General features: G+C 36.7%; 1 protein-coding gene and 1 pseudogene across 3 annotated transcripts in view; one reads left to right on the plus strand and one right to left on the minus strand.

The window, feature by feature from the left end:
- LOC102911433 (melanoma-associated antigen B18-like) overlaps positions 1 to 22020 on the plus strand; it is a 545146-nt gene that overhangs the window by 476462 nt on the left and 46664 nt on the right. The window lies entirely within an intron of this gene.
- On the minus strand, positions 1456 to 2207 carry LOC102911129 (transcription factor BTF3 pseudogene; annotated as a pseudogene).

The raw sequence follows: 22020 nt of genomic DNA on the forward strand, positions 1-22020 counted from the left end.
AAAAATGTGCAAATAGTTCTAAAATTACTGACCAATTTAAACCAATGTCGTGGATGCAGTCAAAGTCCTTAACAGGCTAGTACTTTTTCCTTCTAAACTCTTAGTTTAAATATTTCTATACTTTTTTTGTTTTTATTTAGGTTTGCTGTATTTGTTCTGATTGCTTTACTTTAGAAGCAGAAAGAAGAAGCATGAGGTTACAGTTAAGGAAAGAGTATATGGATGATTGTGAGAAATAATAATTACATGAGAAATCAGGAACGAATTCTATCATCTTTAGGAAAAACAAGATAGAAAAGAAATTAGTCTATTTATGGTACAGATGATAAGTCATGCCTATTGCAACCCACCTATAAAGTTACAACTACCTCTTAATATAATAAGTAATGGATGTTCACCCTTTTGATTTCACTTTTTATAAATATGGTATGTGTAATATTTTCATGTTTATGTGTGGCAGGGTCCTGTGCTGTTGTTCCCTTTGGGGGAGGGGGCCAAGTAGGCGCAGAGTCAAACTGCACACACTCTGGGAGAATGTCGAAACAACAAGCTCAGTTTATTCAGGAAGAGGCAAGCCTTATATACCTTCCACCCCATCCTGGGGGTAGGTCTGATGAATCTGCATCTGCTGGCGTGACATGGCTGCCTCTCATTGGTCCAGGTCATCTCCAGATCATGTTTCAGCTGCTGTTGCTAAAGCCCTTAGGCAGACCCAGGCCGGCTCTCAGAAAGTATCTTTTTTACTTGTTTGGGCCAGCTGTCCATCAAGTCTGTTAGGGATGAGTCATCCCACATTCATGTATTTGGTTGAAGTTATAATAATGTTAAAAAATGTCTCAGGTTTTCTTCAATCTAAATTTTGAGGATTTAAAGAATACATTTTAAAGTTACTTTTTTTTAAAAAAAAAAAACTTGGTCAAGAATTAAATCATTCCCTTTTTTGTGGCTTTGAGATTAAATCATGTTTTTTTTTCTTCATTACCTCTGACAAATATTACATGATTACATCATTACATATCTGCCACAGAGTTCACTAAAGGAGTAGCCTGTGAAAGACCAATACCAACAATGCCAGCAGCTTGGAAATACTTTAATCCTCATAGCTTTTCTTCTTCATAAAAGAAACAAAAACAGCAAAGCTTCTGAAAGCCAGTGTGTGTGTGTGTGTGTGTGTGTGTGTGTGTGTGTGTGTGTGTGTGTGTGTGTGTTTATCAGATGACATGTTGTTTGGGGCCTTCATTCTCTCATGTAAGAGATGCTACAAAATCACTTAATGATATGTATTGATGCTTTCTAGATCTACCTGCTGATCAGACAGATAAGAAAAAAGACCTAGGTAGCTCTTACCATTAGTGCTGTCACCTCTGGAGCTCAGATTGAAATTCTTCATTTCCAGCTCACTGGGTTTTGTCTTTCATAGTAGTTGTAAGTAAAACATGAATCTTTGAAAATATATTTTTTTTTACTAGGCAAAGAATTTTATTAACCCTTTTCCAAACTTTATTCCCAGGCTTCTTCAGCTTAATTTGCTTCAAAGAATGAATTGTGTTTAAGCAAAAACTGAAAGAGGTGCAGTGTCCAAGGGACTTGGGCTTAAAAATATTAGCGATCTAGATTTTATCAGATCCATAAACAAGAGAATTTTAAAAAGCAATTATGATATAAAATAGCAGCTCCTGTAACTTCTGCAGGTGTCACCGTCTTCAGAAGTCGCCTCAGTTTAGTTTGCCTTGTTCTTAGACGCATCATCAAAATTCTCCACCAGATCTGGGACTTCATCATCATCCTCTCCAGTAGCAAGTGGTGCTTTTCCATCCACAGATTGTTTGGGCAGAGCTTCAGCCAGTCACCTTAAACTAGTCAGACTGTCCGCTCCGAGCTGGTTTAGGATGCTGGGAAGCATTTCTGTCAGCTGCTTTGTCTCAGCGTGCCCTGTAATGGTGAATGTGTTTGCTGCCAGAGACGCCTGAGCTTTAGGGTTGTTAAAATGGACCACTGTTCCTTGGTTTGTAAATATGTTCACCTCTTCCATACCAGAGATATTGTTCACTCCTAACTTCTTTAAGGAGAACTGCAGTTTTTTTATCATCTGCTGTGGCTGTTCTGTGAACCACCTTCTTCTTTCTGCGAGCAGTTCCTTTTCCACCAATGCGCACTTGGGTCTGAACTTTGGACAGTTTCTCCTGGTTCATGATCGTTTCTTTCATCTTGTCAGAGTGGAAATGGGGCCGCATGGGGAACTAGGGTTCACGCTCAGGGGGTCTCAGGCATACCAGCTGAGATAAGGCCCACACATGCCAGGATGCCTTGAAAATGTTCTTAAAGACAATACAGATCCACTGTGCTAAGATAATCCAAACAGATTCTTTGATTTCCCTGGGTTAAAGGTAAAGGTTTTCTTTTCCTTCCTTTCTTCCTTCCTTCCTTCCTTCCTTCCTTCCTTCCTTCCTTCCTTCCTTCCTTCCTTCCTTCCTTCCTTCCTTCCTTCCTTCCTTCCTTCCTTAATTCCATCCTTCCTTTTTTCCTTCCTTCTTTCCTTCCTTCCTTCCTTCCTTCCTTCCTTCCTTCCTTCCTTCCTTCCTTCCTCCCTCCCTCCCTCCCTCCCTCCCTTCCTTTGTTCCTTCCTTCCTTTCTCATTTCTTTATTTCTTTTTACCTATTCCAGATTAGATTTGACTTCTTTGCTTTTACTCCAATTAAGACTAATTTTAGATATTGCACGGCTAGATAGGAGTTCTTACTGATAATTTACGTTACCAGGAACAGAACTGTTTATTGATATGGCAGCACAATTTAGAACAACAATGCCATCATTATCTGGCATTAAACATTTTATCTGGATTTTACAGATTAAGGCATTTTAATCATACTACTTGGGACTATCATTGCGTTTTTACTGCTGTAGAAACTGGGGCACACTATTACTCTTAGGGGGAGAAACTTATGATTTACATACACTCAAATAGGTAGGTTTCAATGTCAAATATTTTAAACATTATCAAAAAATACCATTTAGGCCGGGCGTTGGTGGTGCACGCCTTTAATCCCAGCACTCGGGAGGCAGAGGCAGGCGGATCTCTGTGAGTTCGAGGCCAGCCTGGGCTACCAAGTGAGCTCCAGGAAAGGTGCAAAGCTACACAGAGAAACCCTGTCTAGAAAAAACCAAAAAAAAAAAAATACCATTTAAACACTTTCGGGATAAGTCTTTAATTGGTCTTACTAGAGATAGGAACAAAATTTTATATTTTATTAGAAAAACATATTAAGCTAAGTGTTATGGGAGGGAAGTACATTTTGAGAATAAAATTCTGGCCTCTCTGTCTAGTCAGTAGTAAATTCAGTCAAACAAGAATAGAAAAAAATAGAACTAAATTGGACAATCCCCACTATTGTGAATACCACCCAATAGATACACCTAAACAATTAACTATTTATACCAGGTAGTGAGAAGCACCATTAAGGATGGTGTGAAATTGAGTTAATTATTCAGAGTAGTCCTGTCAACATTTCACGATAGAAACATAGTAACTTTATGGTATTGACTAAGCATACTAATAACTGTGTCTGGTATGTACTTAGTACAGAACCTACTGACTACATTAATATTACACAGCCATAGTTGGCCACATAGAAAGAATCACACTACTCTGCTCATCTTAAAATGGTAATTGTTTATCCCTTCTGAATTGGCTGTAATTACCTCCTCTTTGAAAAAAATTCATAACATGCAGTGAGCTACTGAAAAATGATCACATCATTTCTTAAGATATCAATCCTTTGCCGGGCGGTGGTGGCGCACGCCTTTAATCCCAGCACTCGGGAGGCAGAGGCAGGCGGATCTCTGTGAGTTCGAGGCCAGCCTGGTCTCCAAAGCGAGTTCCAGGAAAGGCGCAAAGCTACACAGAGAAACCCTGTCTCGAAAAACCAAAAAAAAAAAAAAAAAAAAAAAAAGATATCAATCCTTTATACTGTGCTTTAAAAAGAGTTACTTTAATTTTTATTTATGTACATGTGTGTGTCTGTGTATATGCCTGTTATTATGTATATAGGTTCTGGTAAAGGCAAGAAGAGGGCACTAGATCCCCTAGAGCTGAAATTATAGGTGTTTATTAATTGTCTAACATGGGTGCTGGTGACCAAATTCAGATCATCTGGGAGAGCAGCATATACTCTTAACTAGTAAATCTATCTCTCCAATCCTTATCCTGTACTTTAAAAATAACTAGTTCTAGATTTCCAGTACCAGCACAGTTTCCCTCTTGTTGAGCAGACTTTTAAGTCCAATTAGGAGGTTTTGGTTACCATCAAGTATGCATGCCATACTGCACCCTTATACTCACATATAAGTAGAGCCTTCACACCTCATTAAGGAAACTTCTCTTTGCCACAGACAGAGATCACTACAGAAAACCACAACCAATTAAAATGCAGAGTTGTGGAGCCTAGTCACAATAGATACAGCTATAAAACACTTCTGCATCTAAGACCCAAGGATAATGATCAAAAGAGGGGGCAGAAAGATTGTAAGAGCCAGAGGATCAGGGAGTTTATTATGAGACTATCTCCTAGGAATGCTAGAAGTGACATCCATAATGTCTCACCAACATGATTACCTAAATGTGAGCTGAACAAGGAAGACAGCAATAGATATGCCTAAGTGTACAGGAAAACTCCCTAGGACTAAACTCTGTAGAAAGAACTATAGGCAACTAAGGAATGCTGAGAGTATGAGAAATAATCTTCCCCAGGGAAAAGAATACCGTTTGGTTATCCAATGCCAAATGGTCAGCCGAGAAAACATATATACACACAACATCATATGTACCTAACAGGATATATTTAGGAATACACATGTATAAATATATAGAAACACACACATATATTATATATACATATACATATATAACATATATTCTTGTAACAACAATTATTGAAAAACAATGCCATGAATTTGAAAGCTCAAGTGGGGAGGTATATGGGAGGGTTTGGGAGGTGGAATTGGGAGGATGAAACAATGTAATTATGCTATAATCTCCAAAAAAATCTCCAAAACAACAACCAACAAATAAACAAACAACAGCAAAAAGAAAACCCCACTGAATTATTTTTCTTCAGGGAGGCAGTCCCTTGTAGGCTGCCCATGCAGATGGTCCTATACCCATATGTATACCAGCAGCACTAATGCACAGAGTTTTTAAAGGTCCATTTTGTTTTAATTTACATGCATGTGTGTGCTTGTGTATTTGTACATGGGGGTACACAGATGACAGAGATGGTTGCTTATTCCCTCAGAAATGGAATTACAGGTGGTTGTGAGCTACCTGACATGGGTGCTGTGAACCCAACTCTGGTTCTCTAAAAGAGCAGGAACGACTCTAACCTTTGAGCCAACTCTTCAGCCCTAGGAGATATTTAAGTCCCTGGAGATCATGATAAAAAGTGGAGTAAAATAAATTGGAAACCATGTTCAGCTAACTCTTCCTGTCCTGTGTTAAATGTATTACCACAGAGAAGGTGAATTTCTGTGGAAGATTTGCCACATTTCTAGTCTAGGTCTGACTGTGACAGTCCTGAGCCTTAGTGTTCAAAAGTAGTATCATTAGACATAGAACTTCTCATTTAATTTTCTTTATTAATTTCATCTTATGCAGTACTTAGAGGGTACACACTAAAAGATAATTAACCATCTAAAATTGCAATTCAACTAGGCATCCTGCATTTGGGCTGGTTGACCTGCTTGTAAAACCCAGAAGTGTCCCCGTAGATACCAAACCAAGAAATATAATCCACATTATGTGACATGAACATGAAATTAGAAAGAACTCTTATTAAGCAGATGTTCAAGTTTGTGCTGGTAGTTGTTATTTTCAGTTCCCAAGTCATGCAGATTTAATGCAGATGGTATTTCTTAGAACCTATTCACTACATCAGAATAGAGGGTTGCAATTACAGAATTCATTGTATTTATTCTCTCCTTTGAACATCATAAGATGGCTCAGAGTGGGCATTTTCTCCCTGGTTTAGAAGATAGGCTATGGAGATTTCAAAACTCAATTAAGCTTGCCATAATTGACACGATTATTAGTTGCCACAGGCAGGAATATAACCTAAATATGTCTGATTCATGTTTTTGCTATATATTAAAATGTTTCACATGGCAAGACAGAAAATAGGAGAAACAGAACCCATTATACTAGATGTGTTAGAGAATTTTATATTTTACTGGAGGGAAAATAGAGAAGAGTTTAAAAATATTTACAATTGTGTAGTTCCCCTGGAGGTAAAGCAATCAAAATCAAATAGCATCTTCTGTTTCAATAGCAAATCAGATTGTATTGACAAAGCAATGTTTTCCCCTAGCACTAGAAACTGCTGTGAGCGATATGGCAAAAATCAACAAAGATAAAAATGTGTGCAAGGTTGTTTTTTAAATTAAACATGATTAAAACATCAAAAGCTTCAACACAGCAGAGGATGAGAAATTCTATTGTTTGGCAGACAGCAGAAAGCTTTTGATTATGAGAGAAAAGCAAATAACACACTCAAGACAAAAGCAAATCCAGATGATGCTGTTTTTCCAATGAGACAGACACATAGTTGAATTACTGTATATGCAATTGCTTCAATATTTAGAAGAATATATGAGCTCTATCTAATTTTTTATGGTGAAATATTTTTATTAAGAATTTTTTCATTCATTTTACATACCAATGAAAGATCTCCTTCTTGCCTCCTCCCAGCCCCCCCCCAGCCTCCCCCTCCTACCTCACCCATCACTCCTCCCCACAAGAAGGCAGGGGCCTCCCATAGGGAGGCACATCTAGTAGAGGCAAGTCCAAGCCCTTCCCCCAGCCTCAAGGCTGCACGAGGTGTCCCTAACTGTCATCACAGAGCTTTTCTCCAATGATTGATGGAAGCACATGCAGAGATCCACAACCAAACACCAGGCAGAGCTCCAGAAGTCCAGTCAAAGAGAGAGAAGAGGGATTCTAGGAGCAAGTGCATCAGGATCATGATGGGGAAACCTGCTCTATCTACTTTTAAATATGTCCTGGTGTATGTGCCACTGGTGTACTTAAAGGGAATATTAGTGAAACAAAGGATAATTATGTTTGCTAAATAGAGCATCAATAAATTTGCATTTTATTATGCTATTATAGTATTCACATAAATTTTGCTTAAGAGAAGGAACATTCCTAGAGATTAAAGGAGTTTTCAAAAAAAAAAAAAAAACATTGCAACTACAAACAATATTCTCATGTGTATCCATAGAGTAGGCAATGCAGATACTGGCTGGCTACTGTTATTAATAGTTGGATGCCCATTGGTGTGTGTGTGTGTGTGTGTGTGTGTGTGTGTGTGTATGAATTCAATGTTTTATATAAATAAGCAAGTATCTTTTTAAAGTAACTACTTATACCTAGTCAAAATTTTATCACTTTTTCAGAATATTAATGAACAACTGTTTTGCATTTTACTAACTGCCTTTTCAAAGATTAAGGCAACTCTATAACAACACAGGCCTTTAGTTTTTCTTTGTGTTAATCCCTTTATGAGGAATATCACAAATGTGAAAGAAACAGTTAAAGCAGTTCATAAAAAAGAGCAAGATGTAGTATTATCTCACAACTATACAGTTATTAGTTATGTATAATTTATTATAGAGGTATAAGTAAACAATCAGATGGCCTCATTTTTATGGAAAATAACCCTTTCCTTCAATTCTAAATGGCAGAAAATTCACAACTGTTCTTCCTATATTTGTTTTGCTGTGTTGACTCTTGATATGGCAACCATTTTCTCAGGTTATTAGATATGTACAAAGCCTAACAAAATATTGAAAATGAAAAATAGTCACCTCCACAACTTTTTAATTTTTCTTCTACATGTGAAAGAATATATTTCACCTTGATACTGATCAATTTATGAACTCCTTGAGATCTTTCTTCTACCTGGTCCTTCTGTCTCAGTGAACTGACTTTGACACCTCTCACTGAACCATTGTTACTTCTGAATGAATCGGTGTTCTTCTGTGCTAATGACTGGCTTATGTAGGTCATTAATGGGATATGCTGATAAACATAAGAAGTTAAATTAATACTTTATTCATTTGACTCTTATTAATATGCATCAAATTATATATGACTTGTCATTTTTAGCATTCTGTGACTTAGATGCTAAAATGTCAAATTATAAAGTAATTTAAAAATTATCAAGATGGCCTATAAATAGAAAAAAACATGCAATTCTTTCTTTTATACAAATGGAAAGAAAAGTCTAGGGATGTAGGTATGGTTAAATAACAAACAACTCCACAGGTATCCCATGATTTAAAAGTGGCTCTGAACTTTTTGTTCATTTTCTTTCTCTGCATATCCCATGAGAGATACTAAGGGTAGGTAGGGGTTTAAGGCACAATGCTTGGGCATGGACAAGAAACAACGATGCTATTCAGGTGTGGTCCCAATACCTTTAAATCCCAAGGCATGGCTCATATTATTGAATCACTGTTCCAAAAGCATAAAAATGCATTCAATATTTAAAAACATCAATATTTTATTTTTTCCTTCAAGCTAAAACATTTCTCCTACCACTGTGCCTCATAAAGTCATGCTGATAAAGGGTGGACAGGTGTAAGCATATTATTCGGTTCACTTATTCCTAGTTAATTACCTTTATGGCTCAAATACCAAGTGATAATAGAAAAGCATGATAAATAGCTCTCCAGTAAAATGCTTGGAATATTATAAAAAATGACTTGCTTTCTGCCAGCCAACTGTCAGCATATTATTTATCCCATAATATGTTGTATTCAGAACAAGACATAGATACTTTTTTTTTTCCTTTTTAGAGGAATATATGATAATACCTCAACTAGTTAGGGCATCATAATAAAATATCTGATACTATAAACATTTGAAGACTTAATTTTCATTTATTTAAGAAAATACTGCTAAGATTTTATCTCTGTGTTCTCATCACTGTTTATGTGATATAAGAACATATAAAATATGTATCAGGTAAACTTTACTAAAACTGACAAATTGATTTTAAACATTTATACATTGAAACATTTGAGACTACTTTTACCTTTGATAGAGATTTTTTGGAATCGCCATAATGGTTTTTGAATGGGGGTAATGAAGGGCGAGGGTCGAGGGAAAGAGAGCTTGAGGGAGCAGGAGATCCCAGCTGGATCAAGAACAGAGAGGGAGAACAAGGAATAGGAGACCATGGTAAATGAAGACCACATGAGAAGAGGAAGAAACAAAGTGCTAGAGAGGCCCACAGAAATCCACAAAGATACCCCCACAATAGAATGCTGGCAATGGTCGAGAGACAGCCGGGACTGACCTACTCTGGTGATGGAATGACCAAACACCCTAATTGTCGTGCTAGAAACCCCATCCAACGACTGAGGGATCTGGATGCAGAGATCCATGGCTAGGCCCCGGGTGGAGCTCCGGGAGTCTAATTAGCGAGAAAGAGGAGGGTTTATATGAGCGAGAATTGTTGAAATCATGGTTGGATAAAGCACAGGAACAAATAGCCAAAGGAATGGAAACACATGAACTATGAACCAATGGCTGAGGGGCCCCCAACTGGATCAGGCCTATAAATAGAAAAAAAAGAACATGCAATTCTTTCTTTTATACAAATGGAAAGAAAAGTCTAGGGAAAGAAAATAATAAAATGCCCTCTGAATGGGTGAGACAGTTGATTGGCTTGATCTGTTTGGGAGGAATCCAGGCAATGGGACCTGGTCCTGTGCTCATTGCATGAGTTGGCTGTTTGAAACCTGGGGCTTATGCAGGGACGCTTGGCTCAATCTGGGAGAAGGGGACTAGACTTGCCCGGACTGAATCTACCAGGTTGATGTCAGTCCTCAGGGGAGGCTCTGCTCTGGAAGAGGTGGGAATGGGGATGGGTTGGGAGCGAGGGGAGAGGGGCGGGAGTGGGGAGAACAGTGTGGCTGATATGTAGAACTGAATTTTAAAAATAAAATAAAATAAAATAAAATAAAATAAAATAAAAGCAAGAACAGAATGAAAGTCACAGTATGCATAATTTTTCAAGAATTAGAATTCCTCTTTGGAGAAAGTATACCAATTTCTGAGAATTTGATTGACAGAGATACTGATTGCTTTGTTAGAGAAAATAATTCTCCCCTCCAATACATACCCAAGTTTAAGTCCCCAGAACTTGTCAGTATGGTATGTTTCATGAATGGAGAACTGAAGCTGGAAATGTAATCAATCACTAGTCTTTAATATACTTCTGCTGGTATGTTGTTCAGGTGGCCCCAGCATAATTACAGGAATTCTTATAAATGAAAAAGATGCAGAAGGGGTGTTGTAGAAAGGGAAATGTGCCAATGTGAATCAGTATTAAAGAAATGAAGCATTACTGGCTTTGTGGACAGAGAAAAGAGAGCATAACCCAAGAGATATAGGTTGCCTCCAAAATTCGAGATAAAAAATAAGTAAATATGGTCTCTGGAGATTTCAGAAGAAACATAATTCTCCTCATACCTTTTTTCATCCCACAGAGTCTTATTTCAGACTTATAACACCTTGATTTCAGCCCACTGATAGCTGTATCTGATTTACTACCTATTATAAGATATATTTCCATTTGAAAGCCAAGTTTGTTCTATCTATCCTCATAGCAATAGAAAACTAATAGAGATGTGGTCTTCTTTTAAAAAGATGCCATTATTCTGCTTTCTGTTAGCCATTGAGTCAGAAATATTTCCATGGAAATTCATTTTAAGGTTATGTACAAAGATATACTTTAGAACTTGGAAAAAGTTGATAGTTATATGAGTGAAAGCTGTTAAAACAGGCCATTATTAATTGAAAGGCACAGCATATTTTATTCTATAGATATATTTATAGAAACATTGGAGAATTCCACTTCTAAGTAGTATATAGAAATTCGTAAGAAACAATTACTCCAATAAAAATTAAGAATCAACCAAACAAATTAGATATGCATAATTTGTGAACTTATTTGCGAGCTGAGAATGCAAATATATGCAGACAGATCAAATTTCATAGAGGTTTTTTTTTTTTGAGACAGGGTTTTTTGTTTTTTGTTTTTTGTTTTAGCTCTGGCTGTCCTGGAATTTGCTCTGTAAACCAGGCTGGCCTAGATCTCAACGATCTGCTTGTCTCTGCCTCTCAAGTAATATGATTAAAGGTGTATGCTACCATGCTCAGCTGATAATTTCTTATAAAAGCAGGAACATGCTTGCTTTTATCCCGATGAAGCTTTGGAGGGAGAAGGTATCCTTCACAGATGGAATTAAAAGAGAAATCAGGCAGATCATTAAAATACTTTTAATGGTTGTGGTTAAGATAATGTGATATATTAAAGTTCTGAGGAATTTGAGTCAGAGTATATGTAAACTTTCCTTACAAACTTTTAATGGATGCACAGAAGTAAAATATGGATGTCTGGGAGTAAAAAAAAAAAAAAGAATTGAGAGTGATAATCCCTGAAGTGTGTAGAGTTTTCCCAATGTCCCAGGATTAGTTGAAAGCCGAAAAAATTGGAAAATGTCCTCCAAGGCAAAAATAAATTTTCATTAACTGAACTGAAGCTGACTTCCCTGAGTAGTTTTCATACAGGAAAAACTCCTCATTAAAGGCTTTGTAAGTCTATGTTATTCCTCCATTAGACCATCAAGTATCTTTATCTCTAATAGTTCTTTTACTATCCCCAAACTTTGCAGATTTCTGTTTTTACTATTCTTCCTGCTGGAGAACAAAATATCCAAGACACCTAGATTTAACATTACCCTCTGAGCAAACAGGCTCTGCATGAGAATCATGAGATGCCATTCCTCTAATGGCATATAATTAAAACCTATTAATTTTGAAATAATTTCTTTATCATGGCATTTTTCCTTAAATCTCTATATGTTCTGTTGTATTCCAAATAGTTGAGATTCTGCTCTTATCATCAAAGTACTGGCCACAGAACTACAACACACTTTATGATTTTCACATGTGTTTTTTTTTTCTTTTTGAGATCAGGTCTGTGGTAGTGTAGGTTGACCTTGAACCCACTATGTAACCAAAGATAGCCTTCAATTTTGATCCTCTTCCGTCTAGAGTATTGGATTGATTACAGGAATGAACCAACATTCTAGACTTATGTAGTGTTGGGATAGAACATAGGGTCTCATGTATACTAGATAGGTACTCTACCAACTGAGCTATATCCCCAACCCCACATAAAAATGCTGAACACCATAGATATTTTCTGTGTTCAAAGATGAGGTTAAACTAAAATATGAAAAAGTTCTCAAAGACAAATATACAGTAAGTATAAATAGCAACAAACTATAGATAACAAGGAATCCAAAATATTTACAATGGAAGAGCAGTTGCACTTCAGTGTTTTACATTAATGTGACAGAAAATCCACCAACACACATTTATTTGTCCAAAGGAAACATATTTTTGGTGATAGCAGGTCTACTGTGAGATGAAAACAAATGTATACCAGCATATGTCTTCACAGTAAAGGATGACCCAGGCCTGGGTGTATGGTTCTGTGGTCCAGCACTTGCAAACATGTACAGGACCCTGGCTTCCAGACCCAGAACTGCAAATAAATAAACATAAACATGGATATTTATTTGTTGATTTGGATGATACTAAATTTGTAGTATCAGTGAGTGATACATCCAGAATTACATAAGAATTTACAATCTGAAATGTCTTCCTAGAACCATAGAACCTGGAACCTTCCCAGAACCTAGAAGGCACAGATTAAAATGAAGTATGATTATTAACAGGAGGGCATGAATGAATAGATAATAGACAATTGAACAAATTTTGGGGCAATATTCATGAAATTACAAAAAAATAGTATCAGTTAGCTCTATTATTCATTGTTTGTGTTATACAAGTAATTTAAATATGTTTGAAATTGCTTCACAATTCAACTCATTTGCTCCTTCTTTCCTATGTTATACCATCAATTTATGTAGTATAACTTCTACTTCTTATCCAATATTATAATTTATTTTATTATAGCATGTGATGCATACAAAATTACATATACTTCATATCCAAAAATGAAAATCTCATGAAACTATAACATATAATATCATTTTTTTACCTGTCTTTTGAAACCTCAAAGATCATTTTCAGTGATATACCTCCTCCAACAAGGCCATACCTCCAAATCCTTCCCAAATAGTTCCACCAACCAGGGACCAAGCATTCAAATGTATAAATGTATGGGGCCATTCTCTTTCATACAACCACTACTACAAGATTAATACCACCATGGTGACTACTACTACTACTAGTACTACTCCTATTATCATTACTACTACTTACTATTACTCCTCCTAATCATCATCCTACTACTACTACTACTACTACTACTACTACACACACACATACACACACACACACATACACACACACTTACACACACACAGACACACAGAGAGGAATGCAGGCAACATTTAAAAACACATATATGTTCTCCTGTGGTATGGATGTGACTTGAATTTAAGTTAAAAAAACAAATGGACTAAGTCATTTTATTCTGAATTCCATTGCAATTAGATGTCTCCTTTCTGAGGGCTTTCAATCTTTTCTTTTTTTCTCTCATATATTACATCTAGAAGGCACCCCATACACACATTCCCTTTCCCTGAGATTCCCATCTCTTCTGTTTCCCTTCAGAAAAGGGCAGGTCTCCTCCCAGGATATCCACCAAACATGGCATTCAAGTTGCAATAAGACTAGGCACCTTCCCTCATATTAAGACTGGATAAGGCAACCCAATAAGAGTAAAAGGGTCCCCAAAGCAGGAAAAATTGTCAGATACAGTCCCCACTCCCATTGTAAGATGTCCCACAATAACACCAAACTATATAACCAGAATACACACACACACACACACACACACACACACACACACACACACACACACACACACATATATATATATATATATATATATATATATATATATATATATATATGCAGAGGATCTAAGTCAGAGGCATACAGTCGCCCTGATTGTTGGTTTAGTCTCTTTGAGTCCCTATGAGCTAGTTGATTATGAGTTAGTTGATTTTGTGGGTTTTCTTGTGATGTCCTTGACCCATCTGGCTCTTACAAAGCAACCCCCTCATCCACATTCTACAGGATTTCCTAAGATCTGACTAATTTTTGGGTATGGTTCTCTGCATCAATTCCCATAAGTTGTTAGATGAAGCCTCTGTGATGACAATTATGCTAAGTTCCTGTCTACAAGTATAGCAGAGTATTATTAGGAATAATTTCGTAGACTTTTTTTGCCAGTTATATTTAGTTCTATCCTAGGACTCTGGGACATCCACCTTCTAGATCCTGGCACTCCAGGAGGTGTCAGGTATGAGCTCCCTCTCGTGGCAGGGTATTCAAGCTATATCAGTAAATGGTTGGCTACTCCTACAATTTCTGTACCACCTTTACCCAGCACATGTTGCAGGATGGACAAATTGTAGATTGAAAGTTTTGTGCCTGGGTTGGTGTCCTAATCCCTTCACTTTGGAATCCTTGTATAGTTATAGAAGGCCAGTTCAGGCTTTGTATCCCCCATTACTACAAGTCTTGGCTAGGGTCACCCTTGTAGAATCCTGGGGGTTTCCATTGAACTAGGTTTCCATCTTGCCCCCAAAATGATGCCTAATTCCAGCTGTCTCTCCCAGTACTCTCTCCCTCCATCCTTCTCCCACCTGATCTCTCCTGTTCCCATCTTGACTCCCCACAGTCCACCCATTATATCTATTGTATTCTTTCTAGGGAGATTCATGTGTCCCATGTCCCACCTTGAGCCCTCCTTGTTATACAGCCTCTCTGGGTCTGTGGATTATAACATGATTATCCTTAACTTTAGAGCTAATGTCCACATATAAGTGAGTATATGCCATGTTGTCTTTTTGGGTCTGGGTTACCTCATTCAGGAATTTTTTTTCTAATTCCATCCATTTGCCTGTAAATTTCATGATTTTTTTAAAGAGCTGAGTAATGCTCCATTGTACATATGTGCCACAATTCCTTTATGGATTCTTCAGTTTGGGGACATTTAGTTTGTTTACAATTTCTAGCTATTAGGAATAAAGTTTCTATGAACATAGTCAAGCAAATGTCCTTATTGTAAGATGGGGTATCCTATGGGTATATGCCCAAGAGTGGTATAGCTGGGTCTTGAGGTATATTTATTTCCAACTTTCTGAGAAACCACCATATTGATTTCCATAGTTGGCTCTACAAGTTTAGACTCTGACTAGCAATGGAGGAGTGTAGATGTAACCAATCGTATTATTAAAATAAGAAACACAGAGCCAAGGTAAAAGAGAAAAGCCGAGAGGTCAGAGCTCAGAGATAAAATCTTACCTCCTGCAGTGCTCCTAGCTTCCCCGAGAGAGGGAGGTACTTCCTGTGTCCCTGTTTAAATAATCTTTCTGTTCTGCCTTCTCATTGGTTGTAAACCCAACCACATGACTGCCTCATCACTGCCTGTAAGTACCGCCCTCCAGGTCTTAAAGGCGTATGTCTCCAATACTGGCTGTATCCCTGAACACACAGAAATCTACCTAGCTCTTCTAACCACCACGCTCTTACTATGGCTCTAATAGCTCTGACCCCAGGGCAACTTTATTTATTAACATAAAATTAAAATAACATTTCAGTACAAATAAAATATCACCACAGAGGAGTGTTCCCCTTGCTCTACATCCTCACCAGCATGCGTTTTATGTTGAGGTCTTTGATCAACTTGGATTTTAGTTTGGTGTGATAGATATGGATCTATTTGCATTCTTCTACATGCTGACATCCAGTTAGAACAGCAACATTTGTTGAAGATGCTTTCTTTTTTCCATTGTACAATTCTTGTTTTGTTTTTTTCTATTGTAAAATCCAAAAATCAGGTGTATATTGTGTTCACCAAAAAATTGTGCACCATAATAAACTTATCTGGGGTCAGAGAACAGAACAGCCACTAGATAGACATAGAGGTTAGAAAATGGTGACACACACGCCTTTAATCCTAGCATTCCAGAGGCAGAGATCTGTCTGGATACAGGAAACAGCCAGGCATGGTGACTTACACCTTTAATCCCAGGAAGTGATGGCAGAAAGGTATATAAGGTGTGAGGACCAGGAAAGCTAGTTAAGCTTTCAGGCTTTCAAGAAGCAGTTCAGCTGAGATCCATTTGGATAAGGACTCAGAGGCTTCCAGTCTGAGGAAACAGGATCAGCTGAGGAATTGGTAAGGTGAAGTGGCTGTGGCTTGTTCTGCTTCTCTGATCTTCCAGGATTGAACCCAGTGCCTGCTCCGGGTTTGTTTTTATTAATAAGACCTTTTAAGATTCATGCTACAGTACATAGGCATATGGATTTTATTGTGGGTCACTGAATCAATTCCATTGATCAACCTGTCTGTTTTTATGCAAACACCATGCGGTTTTTATTACTATAGCTCTGTAATAGAGCTTGAAATCAGGGATAGTGATATCTCCAGATGTTCTTTTATCATATAGTGTTATTTTAGCTATCCAGGTTTTTTTTCATATGAATTTGGGTATTATTCTTTCAAGCTCTGTAAAGAATTGTGTTGGAATTTTGATGGGCATTGCATTCACTCTGTAGATTGCTTTTGGTCGGATGGCCATTTTTACTATGTTAATCCTACTGATCCATGACCATGGAAGATCTTTTCATTTTCTGATATCTTCTTCAATTTCCTTCTTCAATGACTTAAAGTTATTGTCATACAAGTCTTTCACCTGCTTGGATAGTTACACCAAGATATTTTATGTTACTTGTGGCTACTGTGAAGGGTGTCATTTCTCTGATTTCTTTCTCAGCCCATTTGTTGTTTGTATATAGGAGAGCTACTGATTTTCTTTTTAGTTTATCTTGTATCCAGCATTTGTCAGATGTATGAGCTACCTTGCAGAACTTTTTGGGTCACTTATACATATAACTATCATATCATCAGCAAATAATGATGCTTTGACTTCTTCCTTTCCAATTTGTATCCCCTTGATCTCCTTCTGTTGTCTTATTGCTCTAGCTAGAATTTCAAGTACTATATTGAATAGGTACAGGAGAGTAGACAGCCTTATCTTGTTCCTGATTTTAGTGTAATTGCTTTGAGTTTCTCTCCAGTTAATTTGACAGTATCTATGGGCTTTCTGTAAATTGCCTTTATTATGTTTAGGTCTGTCCCTTGTATCCTTCCTTGATCTCTCCAAGACTTCTATTATTAAATGGTACTGGGTTTTGTCAAAGGCTTTTTCTCCATCTAATGAGATGAATCATGTATTTTTTTCTTTCAGTTTGTTATATGGTGGATTACATTGACAGATTTTCATTATTTTGAACCATACCTGCATTTCTGGGTTGAAGCCTATTTGATCATGGTGATGTTATTTTGATGTGTTCTTGAATTTGATTTTTCAGTATTTTATAGAGTATTTTTGCATCAGTGTTCATGAGGGAATTTCATCTATAATTCTCTTTGCTAAGTCTTTGTGTGTTTCGGATATCAGGATGACTATGACCTCATAACATGGATTTGGCAATGTTATTTCTGTTTCTGTTTTGTGGGGTGTTTTAAAATATATCAGTATTAGATATCTTGAAAGTCTGGTTGAATTCTGTGCTAAAACCATCTGGCCCTGGGCTTTTTTTAGTTGGGTCAGTTTTAATGACTGCTTCTATTTCCTTAGGGGTTACATGTTTGTTTAAATTGTTTATCTGATCTTGATATAACTTTGCTAAGTAGTGTCTATCAAGGAAATGTTCCATATCTTTTAGGTATGACCTAACGATTCTCTGGATTTCCTCAGTGTCAGTTGTTATGCCCACCTTTTCATTTCTGATTTGTTGATTTGGATATTCTCTCTCTGTTTTTTAGCTAGTTTGGATAAGGGCTTGTCTATCTTGTTGATTTTCTCAAAGAACCAACTCTTCCTTTCATTGATTCTTTGTCTTGTTCTCTTTGTTTCTATGTTACTGATTTCAGCCCTCGGCTTGCTTATTTCTTGCCCTCTACTCCTTTTGGGTGTTTGCTTCTTTGTGTTCTACAGCTGTCAGGTATGCTGTTAAGTTGCTACTATGATATCACTTTAATTTCTTTATGCAGGCACTTGGTGCTATAGACTTTCCTCTTAGCACTGCTTTCATTGTGTCCCATAAGTTTGGGTATGTTGTGCATATTTTTCATTGAATTCTGGGAAGTCTTTAATGTATTTCTTTATTTCTGTCTTGACTTTACAGGCTTTCTGTTGTTGTTGAAATTCAGCTTTAATCCATGGTGGTCTGATAAGATACGGGTGGGGGGTGGTCTTTCAAATTGGAGACTTGCTTTGTGATGGAGTATGTGGTCAATTTTGGAGAAAGTTCTTCCAAGGTGCTGAGAAGAAGTTATATTCTTTTCTGTTTGGGTGAAATGTTCTGTATATATCTTTTAGGTACATTTGAGTAAAAATATTTGTTAACTTGATTATTTCTCTGTTTAGTCTTTGTCTGGATGACCTGTTCATTGGAGAAAGTGGGGGTATTTAAGTCTCCCACTATTATTGCGTGGAGTTCAATGTGTCATTTAAGTTTTAGTAATGTTCCTTTTATAAATTTGGGTGCCCTTTCTTAAGGGCATAGATGTTCAGAATTCAGACGTCATCTTGGTGGAATTTTCCTTTGATGATTATGAATTGTCCTTCCCCATCACTTTTGATTAATTTCCATTGGAAGTATATTTTGTTAGATATTACAAAGGCCACATCAGCTTGCTTCTTCAGTCCATTTGCTTAGAAAACCTTTGTTCAATCCTTTATTCTGAGGTAATGTCTATTTTTGATGTTGAGGTGTGTTTCTTGTATGCAGCAGAAGGATGAATTCTGTTTTCACATCCATTCTGTTAATCTGTGTCATTTCACTGGAGAATTTAATCCATTGATACTGAGAGATAGTAATGTAAATGATTGTTAATTCCTGTTATTTTGGTGGTAGTAGTAGTGGTGGTGGTTTGTGTGTGTGTATGTGTGTGTGTGTGTGTGTGTGTGTGTGTGTGTGTGAGAGAGAGAGAGAGAGAGAGAGAGAGAGAGAGAGAGAGAGAGAGAGAGAGAGAGAGAGAGAGAGAATGTTTGTGTTTCCTTTCTTTTGTTTTTGCTAGTACGAGATTATTTCCTATGTTTTCATTGGTGTACTTAGCCTCCTTGGGATGGAGTTTTCCTTCTAGTACCTTTTGTATGGCTGGATTTCTGGATAGCTATTATTTAAGTTTGAGTTTGTCATGTAATATCTTGTTTTCTCTAATTATGGTGATTGAAAGTTTTGGTGGGTATGGTAGCCTGGCCTAGCATCTGTAGCCTCTTGGAGACTATAAGACATCTGTCTAGGTCCATGTGGCTTTTAGATTCTCCTCTGAAAATTTGGATATAATTTTAATATGCCTGCCTTTATATGTTATTTTTCCTTTTTCTCTTCTAGCTTTTAATATATTTTCTTTGTTCTGTATATTTAGTGTTTTGATTATTATGTAGCAGAGGGACTTTCCTTTTCCAGTCTAATCATTTTAGTGTTCTGCAAGCTTCTTATACATTTATAGGCATGTCCTTTAGTTTAGAAAAATTTTCTTCTATGATTTTGTTAAAAATATGTTCTGGGTCTTTTAGAAAGGAATCTTCTCCTTCTATTCCTATTATTTTTAGGTTTGGTTTTTTTCATAATGTTCCAGATTTCCTGGATGTTTTGTGTCAGGAATTTTTTAGATTTAACATTTTCTTTGACTGATGTATCAATTTCTTCAATCATGTCTTCTACTCTTGAGATTCTCTCCTCCATCTCTTGTATTCTCTTGGCAATGCTCATGTCTGCAATTCCTGTTAGATTACCTAAACTTTCCATCTCCAGTATTCCCTCACTGGTGTTTTCCCGTTTCTTCTATTTCCACTTTCTGGTCTTAAATAGTTTTGTTTCCTTCAACTGATATCTTTTTCTTGACCTTCTTTAAGGGATTTCTTCATTTCCACCATTTTTTTATTTGTCTCTTCCTTGATTTGTTTAAGTGCTATATTCTCTTCTTTAAGTACCTCTATCATCTTCATAAAGTTGATTTTAAGGTCTTTTTCTCATGTGTCAGCTGAGTTACGATATTGAGAGCTTGCTGTAATAGGATAAATGGGCTCTGGAATGACACATTGTCCTTTGTGTTGTTGTGTACTTAACTCTGACCTTTATGCAACCGGGTTCAGGTGCTGATTTCTGAGTTTGTTTTTGTTAAATGGGTGCTTTTCTCCTTGGTTTCTGTTTGCTTTTGGTAGCCTGTGGTGCTGGTGACCAGTGAGTCCTCAGATCCAGTAGGGTACCTCTCTAAGGGTTTTGTCAGTCTGATGACCTCTTGGATTCTGGGGTTCTGGGGTTCCAGGTACTGGTGTGTCCTTTGGGAGAACAGGGGGCTTCTGCTGGAGTTGTGGGCTGGGATATGGAGACGAGGGGAGGGGATGCTATTGGGGAAAACTGAGTAGCCTCTGAGTATCTGCTGGATAAGTGTGTGTGAGGTCTCATTAGAAGACTTTGAGAGTCTCATTGTGCCTGTTAAACTGTGATGTGTCTATGCACACATGTGTGTTTCATTCTGGTAGAAACAGAATAGTTTGCTTTAATTTGAGGAATGGTGTCTTCCATCTTTTTACAACAGTTTTATGCAGTTACCTCTTTAAATACAATCTTCAGTTTTGTTTTTTGTTTTATTATACATTTTTGTATTCTTTTAATTTTATTCTCTTCTAGTTTTTTTTCAGTTTTGTTTTCCTGCATCTTAAATATGTTTATGACCTATATTCTGGTTATTTTTTTGTATTTGCCTCTAGTTCACTAATTCTTTCTTAAGCTCTTTTAACATGAAGTTAAAAACAAGTATAAAATTATAAATTTTATGTTTCTGTCCTAGTAATTCTATTTTTTAATACAGGCTATGCAGTATTTATAGTGATATATTCCTTCACAGGCATTGTGTAGCAATAAGATATAAGCCATATTTTAAAGCCCCTCTTAAACTATTTTATGAAAACTTTCATCACTAAGATCCAAAATATCTGAAACTAAAACTATAATATTTTAGACAATTTTCTTTGTGTTCATATATTTATAATTGAAGAACAACTATAAAATACTTTTAAATCTGGCCTCCACAGTCAGGAAATTATTACAAAGAAATGCTATTCAATAGGTTTTTTTTTGGTATTTTTTAATTCAATTGCAGTTTGATCCTTGTAAAACTAAAGATCTACATTGTAAACCAAGTATTCAAGTTGTATATTAATAGCTCTTAGTTTGTTTTCCGGGATAAGAATGAAAGCTTTGTAATAATAAAAGAAAACTAGTAATGCTGCTCTTAAATTTAACACAGGGCACATGCTTTCTGGAGGAAACATTTTCTTTTTTTAATACTATATGCAGTCTATGTTACAACTACTCATCCCTGTTCTTAGGTCTGACACTATCCACAAATAGCACATTTACAAATGTACATGATGACTGTTCCATTAAGGCTTCTAAAAAACAGGTAGAGTGCTGACACCTTATTTAAAGCACAGAATATAGGCCAACAGAAGGAAAATGGTTTTATTTTTCATGAAAGTATATGAAGCAGGAATACACAGTCTACATTGCCACCCATTAGCAACACCATTTAATTGACAAAAATTCTGTGGTAAAAGTAAATATCTTTTATCTTCTATTATTTACCATACCTTTAATATCCTTCAACATCAGCAAACTTTAGCACCCTTATGGCCTAAGAATCATCAAAATATCTATATGTTGCCAATTAATAATTTAAAGTATAACTTACCAAACAATCACTCCTACAGACATTAGGGGGCTGAGTGGCTGAAATGGGTCGATCAAACTAGAAATGGGATAAAGAGGAGGGTAAGGCAGGGGAACTTGAAGAGCCAGATAAAAATAAAGGGCATTTGAGGGGTCATCTG

This window comes from Peromyscus maniculatus, chromosome X (assembly GCF_049852395.1).
Source record: "Peromyscus maniculatus bairdii isolate BWxNUB_F1_BW_parent chromosome X, HU_Pman_BW_mat_3.1, whole genome shotgun sequence".
NCBI lineage: Eukaryota > Metazoa > Chordata > Mammalia > Rodentia > Cricetidae > Peromyscus > Peromyscus maniculatus.